The 12,598-nt window shown below is 46.0% G+C and overlaps 5 non-coding genes across 5 annotated transcripts; all 5 read left to right on the forward strand.

Moving 5' to 3' along the window:
* The first annotated feature begins 1,221 nt into the window (after positions 1-1,221).
* Positions 1,222-1,412, forward strand: LOC130322039 (U2 spliceosomal RNA). The gene has a single exon (XR_008867636.1). It is a non-coding gene; the product is annotated as a U2 spliceosomal RNA (small nuclear RNA).
* Positions 1,413-3,496: 2,084 nt separating this feature from the next.
* On the forward strand, positions 3,497-3,687 carry LOC130322041 (U2 spliceosomal RNA). The gene has a single exon (XR_008867637.1). It is a non-coding gene; the product is annotated as a U2 spliceosomal RNA (small nuclear RNA).
* Positions 3,688-5,776: 2,089 nt separating this feature from the next.
* Positions 5,777-5,967, forward strand: LOC130322042 (U2 spliceosomal RNA). The gene has a single exon (XR_008867638.1). It is a non-coding gene; the product is annotated as a U2 spliceosomal RNA (small nuclear RNA).
* Positions 5,968-8,042: 2,075 nt separating this feature from the next.
* Positions 8,043-8,233, forward strand: LOC130322043 (U2 spliceosomal RNA). Its single transcript, XR_008867639.1, has one exon. It is a non-coding gene; the product is annotated as a U2 spliceosomal RNA (small nuclear RNA).
* A 2,094-nt stretch (positions 8,234-10,327) lies between these two features.
* On the forward strand, positions 10,328-10,518 carry LOC130322044 (U2 spliceosomal RNA). Its single transcript, XR_008867640.1, has one exon. It is a non-coding gene; the product is annotated as a U2 spliceosomal RNA (small nuclear RNA).
* The last annotated feature ends 2,080 nt before the right edge of the window (positions 10,519-12,598 follow it).

The following is a 12,598-nucleotide window of genomic DNA, read 5'->3' on the forward strand; positions in this document are numbered from 1 at the left end:
TAAAGTCGCAGAAATGTCACACATATTTGGCCTGCAACTTTCTGTGCGACAAATTCAGACAGGAAAAATCAGTATAAATCCTTAGAAAATTATCCCCCAGTGTCTCCATCTGCTGGCGGTATTGAATAAGCATTGCTGCACTGATGGGGTATGCATTAGACGAAAAAAAAGAAGAAAAAGAAGAATAATACGCCCAGAAAAGAGGCGAAAAGGAGAAAAACGTAAAAAAACGTGAAAAAAAAGTAAGAGGAAGAGAAGGGAAAAAAAGGTGGAAATGGGTTTAAAAGTGATTTCGGCGGAGAAATATATATATATATATATATATATATATATATATATATATATATACGCGCACACACACACATATATATAAACGTATTCTCCGTTGAGATATTGCAGCCGCTGCTGTGTCCAGGCCCAGGAGCCTTAGCACTGTGCTGTGATGTCACTCAATACCACTGACATCACTAGGTGTAAACAACATCTCTCCTTTGCTGTGTATGTGACTATGGAGCTGTTTGGTGATGTCGTCTATTATGGCCTTCATAGAAGCAACAGGAGATTGTTGCATCCATCTAGAACCCTCAGAACTACAGTGCTATGATGTCACTCACTTCCACAGGCCTTGCAGAGTGTAAACAACAACAACCCAGCTTTGTTGTGTATGTAACCATAGGGATTTGTGATGTCACCTAGAACCTTCACAGCAGCGACAGCTTTATGAGGAGCATCAGCACTGCTCTGCCTGAGCAGAACCATCACCGCCATAGGTTGTCAAATAACCCGGATTTAACCCACACAGGTAAGTCCAATGGGGTGCAGGCATGTCCTCTATGCTTACAGCTTCCCGTGGGTGTTGGTTTGATACCGTTTGGGGACAGCCAAGGAGGCATCTGCAGGCAACAAAGGTAGGTGTGTGCTTGTGTGTGTGTTTCCTATGCAGATCCTAAGCCCAGTGTCACATGCAAGTAGGAGGAGTAAGAAGGGTTCCTGGCAAATCCGGGTTATGGATTGCATTTAAAAAGGCCCCGTGGGAGTGCAATGGGCCCCTGTCTTGCTGCTTAGCAATAATGGTATGGGTTTAGGTTCTGCTGTGTGTACTGGTGGTTGACTGCCCCCCAGCCCAGAGTGTGCATGGAAAATTGTCTGGCAGCCTCCCTGACAGCAAGCAGTGATAGTGCCCATGAAGGGGACCTTGTTGGGCCCGCCCCTTTCACGGTTATCGCTTCTCGGCCTTTTGGCTAAGATCAAGTGTAGTATCTGTTCTTATCAGTTTAATATCTGATACGTCCCCTATCTGGGGACCATATATTAAATGGATTTTTGAGAACGGGGGCCGATTTCGAAGCTTGCTTCCGTCGCCCTATGCATTGACCCGATATGGCAGTATCTTCGGGTACAGTGCACCACCCCCTTACAGGGTTAAAAAGAAAGATTCCTACTTTCATTGCTACCTGCTTGCTGGCTAGCCAGCTAGCCAGCCCTGTGGGCCTTGCTGCTGCAGCCAAAAAACAAAAGGTGGTGCTGCTGCTGCTGCTTCTGCTGCTTCTGCTTGTGTCTGGCCGCTGTTGGAGCGTCCAGGCACAGGACTTCTGCTGCTGCTGACTAAATGGCCTCCTTAATTGGATCATTTGAGTAGCCAGCACACCTGTGCAGGTAGGGCATGACATGATAGGCAGCTGCCTTGATAGCGGGTGGGTGCTGAATGTTCCTAATTGACAAAATAAGATTAATGCTTATGAAGAAATATAAAATCTCATCCCTTCCCCAATATCGCGCCACACCCCTACCCCTTAATTCCCTGGTTGAACTTGATGGACATATGTCTTTTTTCGACCGTACTAACTATGTAACTATGTAACATAACATGGGGGGGGGGGGGGGGTCTCCTGGCTGTTCACACAGGTGTGTCATTGCTGTACATTGACCATGCATTGCTTCTGTGGTATTGTAAAGGCAAAGACAAATGCTTCCAGCCATCCATTGCACTAATGGATTGGTCATCAGCTGGCTGTCTATGTCCCGCATCAATATAGACCAAAGTACAGAGGGTTAGGCTATGCTATTGTGCACCTACCTGATGCATCAGAAGGTGCGAGGCCCTTGCTAAATTCTGTGCACAGACTTTGAGATCTATACTTTAGACTGTATCTAAACCTGCTCCAACATGGACTGACATTCTGGCCTACTTTCAGCCGATGCGACTTGTCTGTCGCTGAACAGTCGCTTTTTATGTATTCAGCACCTATGTATAATGTTGTAAAAATGCTCTAGAAGCTAAAGTCGCAGAAATGTCACACATATTTGGCCTGCAACTTTCTGTGCGACAAATTCAGACAGGAAAAATCAGTATAAATCCTTAGAAAATTATCCCCCAGTGTCTCCATCTGCTGGCGGTATTGAATAAGCATTGCTGCACTGATGGGGTATGCATTAGACGAAAAAAAAAGAAGAAAAAGAAGAATAATACGCCCAGAAAAGAGGCGAAAAGGAGAAAAACGTAAAAAAACGTGAAAAAAAAGTAAGAGGAAGAGAAGGGAAAAAAAGGTGGAAATGGGTTTAAAAGTGATTTCGGCGGAGAAATATATATATATATATATATATATATATATATATATATATACGCGCACACACACACATATATATAAACGTATTCTCCGTTGAGATATTGCAGCCGCTGCTGTGTCCAGGCCCAGGAGCCTTAGCACTGTGCTGTGATGTCACTCAATACCACTGACATCACTAGGTGTAAACAACATCTCTCCTTTGCTGTGTATGTGACTATGGAGCTGTTTGGTGATGTCGTCTATTATGGCCTTCATAGAAGCAACAGGAGATTGTTGCATCCATCTAGAACCCTCAGAACTACAGTGCTATGATGTCACTCACTTCCACAGGCCTTGCAGAGTGTAAACAACAACAACCCAGCTTTGTTGTGTATGTAACCATAGGGATTTGTGATGTCACCTAGAACCTTCACAGCAGCGACAGCTTTATGAGGAGCATCAGCACTGCTCTGCCTGAGCAGAACCATCACCGCCATAGGTTGTCAAATAACCCGGATTTAACCCACACAGGTAAGTCCAATGGGGTGCAGGCATGTCCTCTATGCTTACAGCTTCCCGTGGGTGTTGGTTTGATACCGTTTGGGGACAGCCAAGGAGGCATCTGCAGGCAACAAAGGTAGGTGTGTGCTTGTGTGTGTGTTTCCTATGCAGATCCTAAGCCCAGTGTCACATGCAAGTAGGAGGAGTAAGAAGGGTTCCTGGCAAATCCGGGTTATGGATTGCATTTAAAAAGGCCCCGTGGGAGTGCAATGGGCCCCTGTCTTGCTGCTTAGCAATAATGGTATGGGTTTAGGTTCTGCTGTGTGTACTGGTGGTTGACTGCCCCCCAGCCCAGAGTGTGCATGGAAAATTGTCTGGCAGCCTCCCTGACAGCAAGCAGTGATAGTGCCCATGAAGGGGACCTTGTTGGGCCCGCCCCTTTCACGGTTATCGCTTCTCGGCCTTTTGGCTAAGATCAAGTGTAGTATCTGTTCTTATCAGTTTAATATCTGATACGTCCCCTATCTGGGGACCATATATTAAATGGATTTTTGAGAACGGGGGCCGATTTCGAAGCTTGCTTCCGTCGCCCTATGCATTGACCCGATATGGCAGTATCTTCGGGTACAGTGCACCACCCCCTTACAGGGTTAAAAAGAAAGATTCCTACTTTCATTGCTACCTGCTTGCTGGCTAGCCAGCTAGCCAGCCCTGTGGGCCTTGCTGCTGCAGCCAAAAAACAAAAGGTGGTGCTGCTGCTGCTGCTTCTGCTGCTTCTGCTTGTGTCTGGCCGCTGTTGGAGCGTCCAGGCACAGGACTTCTGCTGCTGCTGACTAAATGGCCTCCTTAATTGGATCATTTGAGTAGCCAGCACACCTGTGCAGGTAGGGCATGACATGATAGGCAGCTGCCTTGATAGCGGGTGGGTGCTGAATGTTCCTAATTGACAAAATAAGATTAATGCTTATGAAGAAATATAAAATCTCATCCCTTCCCCAATATCGCGCCACACCCCTACCCCTTAATTCCCTGGTTGAACTTGATGGACATATGTCTTTTTTCGACCGTACTAACTATGTAACTATGTAACATAACATGGGGGGGGGGGGGGGGGGTCTCCTGGCTGTTCACACAGGTGTGTCATTGCTGTACATTGACCATGCATTGCTTCTGTGGTATTGCAAAGGCAAAGACAAATGCTTCCAGCCATCCATTGCACTAATGGATTGGTCATCAGCTGGCTGTCTATGTCCCGCATCAATATAGACCAAAGTACAGAGGGTTAGGCTATGCTATTGTGCACCTACCTGATGCATCAGAAGGTGCGAGGCCCTTGCTAAATTCTGTGCACAGACTTTGAGATCTATACTTTAGACTGTATCTAAACCTGCTCCAACATGGACTGACATTCTGGCCTACTTTCAGCCGATGCGACTTGTCTGTCGCTGAACAGTCGCTTTTTATGTATTCAGCACCTATGTATAATGTTGTAAAAATGCTCTAGAAGCTAAAGTCGCAGAAATGTCACACATATTTGGCCTGCAACTTTCTGTGCGACAAATTCAGACAGGAAAAATCAGTATAAATCCTTAGAAAATTATCCCCCAGTGTCTCCATCTGCTGGCGGTATTGAATAAGCATTGCTGCACTGATGGGGTATGCATTAGACGAAAAAAAAGAAGAAAAAGAAGAATAATACGCCCAGAAAAGAGGCGAAAAGGAGAAAAACGTAAAAAAACGTGAAAAAAAAGTAAGAGGAAGAGAAGGGAAAAAAAGGTGGAAATGGGTTTAAAAGTGATTTCGGCGGAGATATATATATATATATATATATATATATATATATATATATATATACGCGCACACACACACATATATATAAACGTATTCTCCGTTGAGATATTGCAGCCGCTGCTGTGTCCAGGCCCAGGAGCCTTAGCACTGTGCTGTGATGTCACTCAATACCACTGACATCACTAGGTGTAAACAACATCTCTCCTTTGCTGTGTATGTGACTATGGAGCTGTTTGGTGATGTCGTCTATTATGGCCTTCATAGAAGCAACAGGAGATTGTTGCATCCATCTAGAACCCTCAGAACTACAGTGCTATGATGTCACTCACTTCCACAGGCCTTGCAGAGTGTAAACAACAACAACCCAGCTTTGTTGTGTATGTAACCATAGGGATTTGTGATGTCACCTAGAACCTTCACAGCAGCGACAGCTTTATGAGGAGCATCAGCACTGCTCTGCCTGAGCAGAACCATCACCGCCATAGGTTGTCAAATAACCCGGATTTAACCCACACAGGTAAGTCCAATGGGGTGCAGGCATGTCCTCTATGCTTACAGCTTCCCGTGGGTGTTGGTTTGATACCGTTTGGGGACAGCCAAGGAGGCATCTGCAGGCAACAAAGGTAGGTGTGTGCTTGTGTGTGTGTTTCCTATGCAGATCCTAAGCGCCCAGTGTCACATGCAAGTAGGAGGAGTAAGAAGGGTTCCTGGCAAATCCGGGTTATGGATTGCATTTAAAAAGGCCCCGTGGGAGTGCAATGGGCCCCTGTCTTGCTGCTTAGCAATAATGGTATGGGTTTAGGTTCTGCTGTGTGTACTAGTGGTTGACTGCCCCCCAGCCCAGAGTGTGCATGGAAAATTGTCTGGCAGCCTCCCTGACAGCAAGCAGTGATAGTGCCCATGAAGGGGACCTTGTTGGGCCCGCCCCTTTCACGGTTATCGCTTCTCGGCCTTTTGGCTAAGATCAAGTGTAGTATCTGTTCTTATCAGTTTAATATCTGATACGTCCCCTATCTGGGGACCATATATTAAATGGATTTTTGAGAACGGGGGCCGATTTCGAAGCTTGCTTCCGTCGCCCTATGCATTGACCCGATATGGCAGTATCTTCGGGTACAGTGCACCACCCCCTTACAGGGTTAAAAAGAAAGATTCCTACTTTCATTGCTACCTGCTTGCTGGCTAGCCAGCTAGCCAGCCCTGTGGGCCTTGCTGCTGCAGCCAAAAAACAAAAGGTGGTGCTGCTGCTGCTGCTTCTGCTGCTTCTGCTTGTGTCTGGCCGCTGTTGGAGCGTCCAGGCACAGGACTTCTGCTGCTGCTGACTAAATGGCCTCCTTAATTGGATCATTTGAGTAGCCAGCACACCTGTGCAGGTAGGGCATGACATGATAGGCAGCTGCCTTGATAGCGGGTGGGTGCTGAATGTTCCTAATTGACAAAATAAGATTAATGCTTATGAAGAAATATAAAATCTCATCCCTTCCCCAATATCGCGCCACACCCCTACCCCTTAATTCCCTGGTTGAACTTGATGGACATATGTCTTTTTTCGACCGTACTAACTATGTAACTATGTAACATAACATGGGGGGGGGGGGGGGTCTCCTGGCTGTTCACACAGGTGTGTCATTGCTGTACATTGACCATGCATTGCTTCTGTGGTATTGTAAAGGCAAAGACAAATGCTTCCAGCCATCCATTGCACTAATGGATTGGTCATCAGCTGGCTGTCTATGTCCCGCATCAATATAGACCAAAGTACAGAGGGTTAGGCTATGCTATTGTGCACCTACCTGATGCATCAGAAGGTGCGAGGCCCTTGCTAAATTCTGTGCACAGACTTTGAGATCTATACTTTAGACTGTATCTAAACCTGCTCCAACATGGACTGACATTCTGGCCTACTTTCAGCCGATGCGACTTGTCTGTCGCTGAACAGTCGCTTTTTATGTATTCAGCACCTATGTATAATGTTGTAAAAATGCTCTAGAAGCTAAAGTCGCAGAAATGTCACACATATTTGGCCTGCAACTTTCTGTGCGACAAATTCAGACAGGAAAAATCAGTATAAATCCTTAGAAAATTATCCCCCAGTGTCTCCATCTGCTGGCGGTATTGAATAAGCATTGCTGCACTGATGGGGTATGCATTAGACGAAAAAAAAAGAAGAAAAAGAAGAATAATACGCCCAGAAAAGAGGCGAAAAGGAGAAAAACGTAAAAAAACGTGAAAAAAAAGTAAGAGGAAGAGAAGGGAAAAAAAGGTGGAAATGGGTTTAAAAGTGATTTCGGCGGAGAAATATATATATATATATATATATATATATATATACGCGCACACACACACATATATATAAACGTATTCTCCGTTGAGATATTGCAGCCGCTGCTGTGTCCAGGCCCAGGAGCCTTAGCACTGTGCTGTGATGTCACTCAATACCACTGACATCACTAGGTGTAAACAACATCTCTCCTTTGCTGTGTATGTGACTATGGAGCTGTTTGGTGATGTCGTCTATTATGGCCTTCATAGAAGCAACAGGAGATTGTTGCATCCATCTAGAACCCTCAGAACTACAGTGCTATGATGTCACTCACTTCCACAGGCCTTGCAGAGTGTAAACAACAACAACCCAGCTTTGTTGTGTATGTAACCATAGGGATTTGTGATGTCACCTAGAACCTTCACAGCAGCGACAGCTTTATGAGGAGCATCAGCACTGCTCTGCCTGAGCAGAACCATCACCGCCATAGGTTGTCAAATAACCCGGATTTAACCCACACAGGTAAGTCCAATGGGGTGCAGGCATGTCCTCTATGCTTACAGCTTCCCGTGGGTGTTGGTTTGATACCGTTTGGGGACAGCCAAGGAGGCATCTGCAGGCAACAAAGGTAGGTGTGTGCTTGTGTGTGTGTTTCCTATGCAGATCCTAAGCCCAGTGTCACATGCAAGTAGGAGGAGTAAGAAGGGTTCCTGGCAAATCCGGGTTATGGATTGCATTTAAAAAGGCCCCGTGGGAGTGCAATGGGCCCCTGTCTTGCTGCTTAGCAATAATGGTATGGGTTTAGGTTCTGCTGTGTGTACTGGTGGTTGACTGCCCCCCAGCCCAGAGTGTGCATGGAAAATTGTCTGGCAGCCTCCCTGACAGCAAGCAGTGATAGTGCCCATGAAGGGGACCTTGTTGGGCCCGCCCCTTTCACGGTTATCGCTTCTCGGCCTTTTGGCTAAGATCAAGTGTAGTATCTGTTCTTATCAGTTTAATATCTGATACGTCCCCTATCTGGGGACCATATATTAAATGGATTTTTGAGAACGGGGGCCGATTTCGAAGCTTGCTTCCGTCGCCCTATGCATTGACCCGATATGGCAGTATCTTCGGGTACAGTGCACCACCCCCTTACAGGGTTAAAAAGAAAGATTCCTACTTTCATTGCTACCTGCTTGCTGGCTAGCCAGCTAGCCAGCCCTGTGGGCCTTGCTGCTGCAGCCAAAAAACAAAAGGTGGTGCTGCTGCTGCTGCTTCTGCTGCTTCTGCTTGTGTCTGGCCGCTGTTGGAGCGTCCAGGCACAGGACTTCTGCTGCTGCTGACTAAATGGCCTCCTTAATTGGATCATTTGAGTAGCCAGCACACCTGTGCAGGTAGGGCATGACATGATAGGCAGCTGCCTTGATAGCGGGTGGGTGCTGAATGTTCCTAATTGACAAAATAAGATTAATGCTTATGAAGAAATATAAAATCTCATCCCTTCCCCAATATCGCGCCACACCCCTACCCCTTAATTCCCTGGTTGAACTTGATGGACATATGTCTTTTTTCGACCGTACTAACTATGTAACTATGTAACATAACATGGGGGGGGGGGGGGGGGGGTCTCCTGGCTGTTCACACAGGTGTGTCATTGCTGTACATTGACCATGCATTGCTTCTGTGGTATTGCAAAGGCAAAGACAAATGCTTCCAGCCATCCATTGCACTAATGGATTGGTCATCAGCTGGCTGTCTATGTCCCGCATCAATATAGACCAAAGTACAGAGGGTTAGGCTATGCTATTGTGCACCTACCTGATGCATCAGAAGGTGCGAGGCCCTTGCTAAATTCTGTGCACAGACTTTGAGATCTATACTTTAGACTGTATCTAAACCTGCTCCAACATGGACTGACATTCTGGCCTACTTTCAGCCGATGCGACTTGTCTGTCGCTGAACAGTCGCTTTTTATGTATTCAGCACCTATGTATAATGTTGTAAAAATGCTCTAGAAGCTAAAGTCGCAGAAATGTCACACATATTTGGCCTGCAACTTTCTGTGCGACAAATTCAGACAGGAAAAATCAGTATAAATCCTTAGAAAATTATCCCCCAGTGTCTCCATCTGCTGGCGGTATTGAATAAGCATTGCTGCACTGATGGGGTATGCATTAGACGAAAAAAAAGAAGAAAAAGAAGAATAATACGCCCAGAAAAGAGGCGAAAAGGAGAAAAACGTAAAAAAACGTGAAAAAAAAGTAAGAGGAAGAGAAGGGAAAAAAAGGTGGAAATGGGTTTAAAAGTGATTTCGGCGGAGAAATATATATATATATATATATATATATATATATATATATATATATATATACGCGCACACACACACATATATATAAACGTATTCTCCGTTGAGATATTGCAGCCGCTGCTGTGTCCAGGCCCAGGAGCCTTAGCACTGTGCTGTGATGTCACTCAATACCACTGACATCACTAGGTGTAAACAACATCTCTCCTTTGCTGTGTATGTGACTATGGAGCTGTTTGGTGATGTCGTCTATTATGGCCTTCATAGAAGCAACAGGAGATTGTTGCATCCATCTAGAACCCTCAGAACTACAGTGCTATGATGTCACTCACTTCCACAGGCCTTGCAGAGTGTAAACAACAACAACCCAGCTTTGTTGTGTATGTAACCATAGGGATTTGTGATGTCACCTAGAACCTTCACAGCAGCGACAGCTTTATGAGGAGCATCAGCACTGCTCTGCCTGAGCAGAACCATCACCGCCATAGGTTGTCAAATAACCCGGATTTAACCCACACAGGTAAGTCCAATGGGGTGCAGGCATGTCCTCTATGCTTACAGCTTCCCGTGGGTGTTGGTTTGATACCGTTTGGGGACAGCCAAGGAGGCATCTGCAGGCAACAAAGGTAGGTGTGTGCTTGTGTGTGTGTTTCCTATGCAGATCCTAAGCCCAGTGTCACATGCAAGTAGGAGGAGTAAGAAGGGTTCCTGGCAAATCCGGGTTATGGATTGCATTTAAAAAGGCCCCGTGGGAGTGCAATGGGCCCCTGTCTTGCTGCTTAGCAATAATGGTATGGGTTTAGGTTCTGCTGTGTGTACTGGTGGTTGACTGCCCCCCAGCCCAGAGTGTGCATGGAAAATTGTCTGGCAGCCTCCCTGACAGCAAGCAGTGATAGTGCCCATGAAGGGGACCTTGTTGGGCCCGCCCCTTTCACGGTTATCGCTTCTCGGCCTTTTGGCTAAGATCAAGTGTAGTATCTGTTCTTATCAGTTTAATATCTGATACGTCCCCTATCTGGGGACCATATATTAAATGGATTTTTGAGAACGGGGGCCGATTTCGAAGCTTGCTTCCGTCGCCCTATGCATTGACCCGATATGGCAGTATCTTCGGGTACAGTGCACCACCCCCTTACAGGGTTAAAAAGAAAGATTCCTACTTTCATTGCTACCTGCTTGCTGGCTAGCCAGCTAGCCAGCCCTGTGGGCCTTGCTGCTGCAGCCAAAAAACAAAAGGTGGTGCTGCTGCTGCTGCTTCTGCTGCTTCTGCTTGTGTCTGGCCGCTGTTGGAGCGTCCAGGCACAGGACTTCTGCTGCTGCTGACTAAATGGCCTCCTTAATTGGATCATTTGAGTAGCCAGCACACCTGTGCAGGTAGGGCATGACATGATAGGCAGCTGCCTTGATAGCGGGTGGGTGCTGAATGTTCCTAATTGACAAAATAAGATTAATGCTTATGAAGAAATATAAAATCTCATCCCTTCCCCAATATCGCGCCACACCCCTACCCCTTAATTCCCTGGTTGAACTTGATGGACATATGTCTTTTTTCGACCGTACTAACTATGTAACTATGTAACATAACATGGGGGGGGGGGGGGGGTCTCCTGGCTGTTCACACAGGTGTGTCATTGCTGTACATTGACCATGCATTGCTTCTGTGGTATTGCAAAGGCAAAGACAAATGCTTCCAGCCATCCATTGCACTAATGGATTGGTCATCAGCTGGCTGTCTATGTCCCGCATCAATATAGACCAAAGTACAGAGGGTTAGGCTATGCTATTGTGCACCTACCTGAGGCATCAGAAGGTGCGAGGCCCTTGCTAAATTCTGTGCACAGACTTTGAGATCTATACTTTAGACTGTATCTAAACCTGCTCCAACATGGACTGACATTCTGGCCTACTTTCAGCCGATGCGACTTGTCTGTCGCTGAACAGTCGCTTTTTATGTATTCAGCACCTATGTATAATGTTGTAAAAATGCTCTAGAAGCTAAAGTCGCAGAAATGTCACACATATTTGGCCTGCAACTTTCTGTGCGACAAATTCAGACAGGAAAAATCAGTATAAATCCTTAGAAAATTATCCCCCAGTGTCTCCATCTGCTGGCGGTATTGAATAAGCATTGCTGCACTGATGGGGTATGCATTAGACGAAAAAAAAGAAGAAAAAGAAGAATAATACGCCCAGAAAAGAGGCGAAAAGGAGAAAAACTTAAAAAAACGTGAAAAAAAAGTAAGAGGAAGAGAAGGGAAAAAAAGGTGGAAATGGGTTTAAAAGTGATTTCGGCGGAGAAATATATATATATATATATATATATATATATATATATATATATATATATACGCGCACACACACACATATATATAAACGTATTCTCCGTTGAGATATTGCAGCCGCTGCTGTGTCCAGGCCCAGGAGCCTTAGCACTGTGCTGTGATGTCACTCAATACCACTGACATCACTAGGTGTAAACAACATCTCTCCTTTGCTGTGTATGTGACTATGGAGCTGTTTGGTGATGTCGTCTATTATGGCCTTCATAGAAGCAACAGGAGATTGTTGCATCCATCTAGAACCCTCAGAACTACAGTGCTATGATGTCACTCACTTCCACAGGCCTTGCAGAGTGTAAACAACAACAACCCAGCTTTGTTGTGTATGTAACCATAGGGATTTGTGATGTCACCTAGAACCTTCACAGCAGCGACAGCTTTATGAGGAGCATCAGCACTGCTCTGCCTGAGCAGAACCATCACCGCCATAGGTTGTCAAATAACCCGGATTTAACCCACACAGGTAAGTCCAATGGGGTGCAGGCATGTCCTCTATGCTTACAGCTTCCCGTGGGTGTTGGTTTGATACCGTTTGGGGACAGCCAAGGAGGCATCTGCAGGCAACAAAGGTAGGTGTGTGCTTGTGTGTGTGTTTCCTATGCAGATCCTAAGCCCAGTGTCACATGCAAGTAGGAGGAGTAAGAAGGGTTCCTGGCAAATCCGGGTTATGGATTGCATTTAAAAAGGCCCCGTGGGAGTGCAATGGGCCCCTGTCTTGCTGCTTAGCAATAATGGTATGGGTTTAGGTTCTGCTGTGTGTACTGGTGGTTGACTGCCCCCCAGCCCAGAGTGTGCATGGAAAATTGTCTGGCAGCCTCCCTGACAGCAAGCAGTGATAGTGCCCATGAAGGGGACCTTGTTGGGCCCGCCC

The sequence above is a fragment of the Hyla sarda genome, unplaced genomic scaffold (genome assembly GCF_029499605.1).
Source record: "Hyla sarda isolate aHylSar1 unplaced genomic scaffold, aHylSar1.hap1 scaffold_2303, whole genome shotgun sequence".
NCBI classification, from domain to species: domain Eukaryota; kingdom Metazoa; phylum Chordata; class Amphibia; order Anura; family Hylidae; genus Hyla; species Hyla sarda.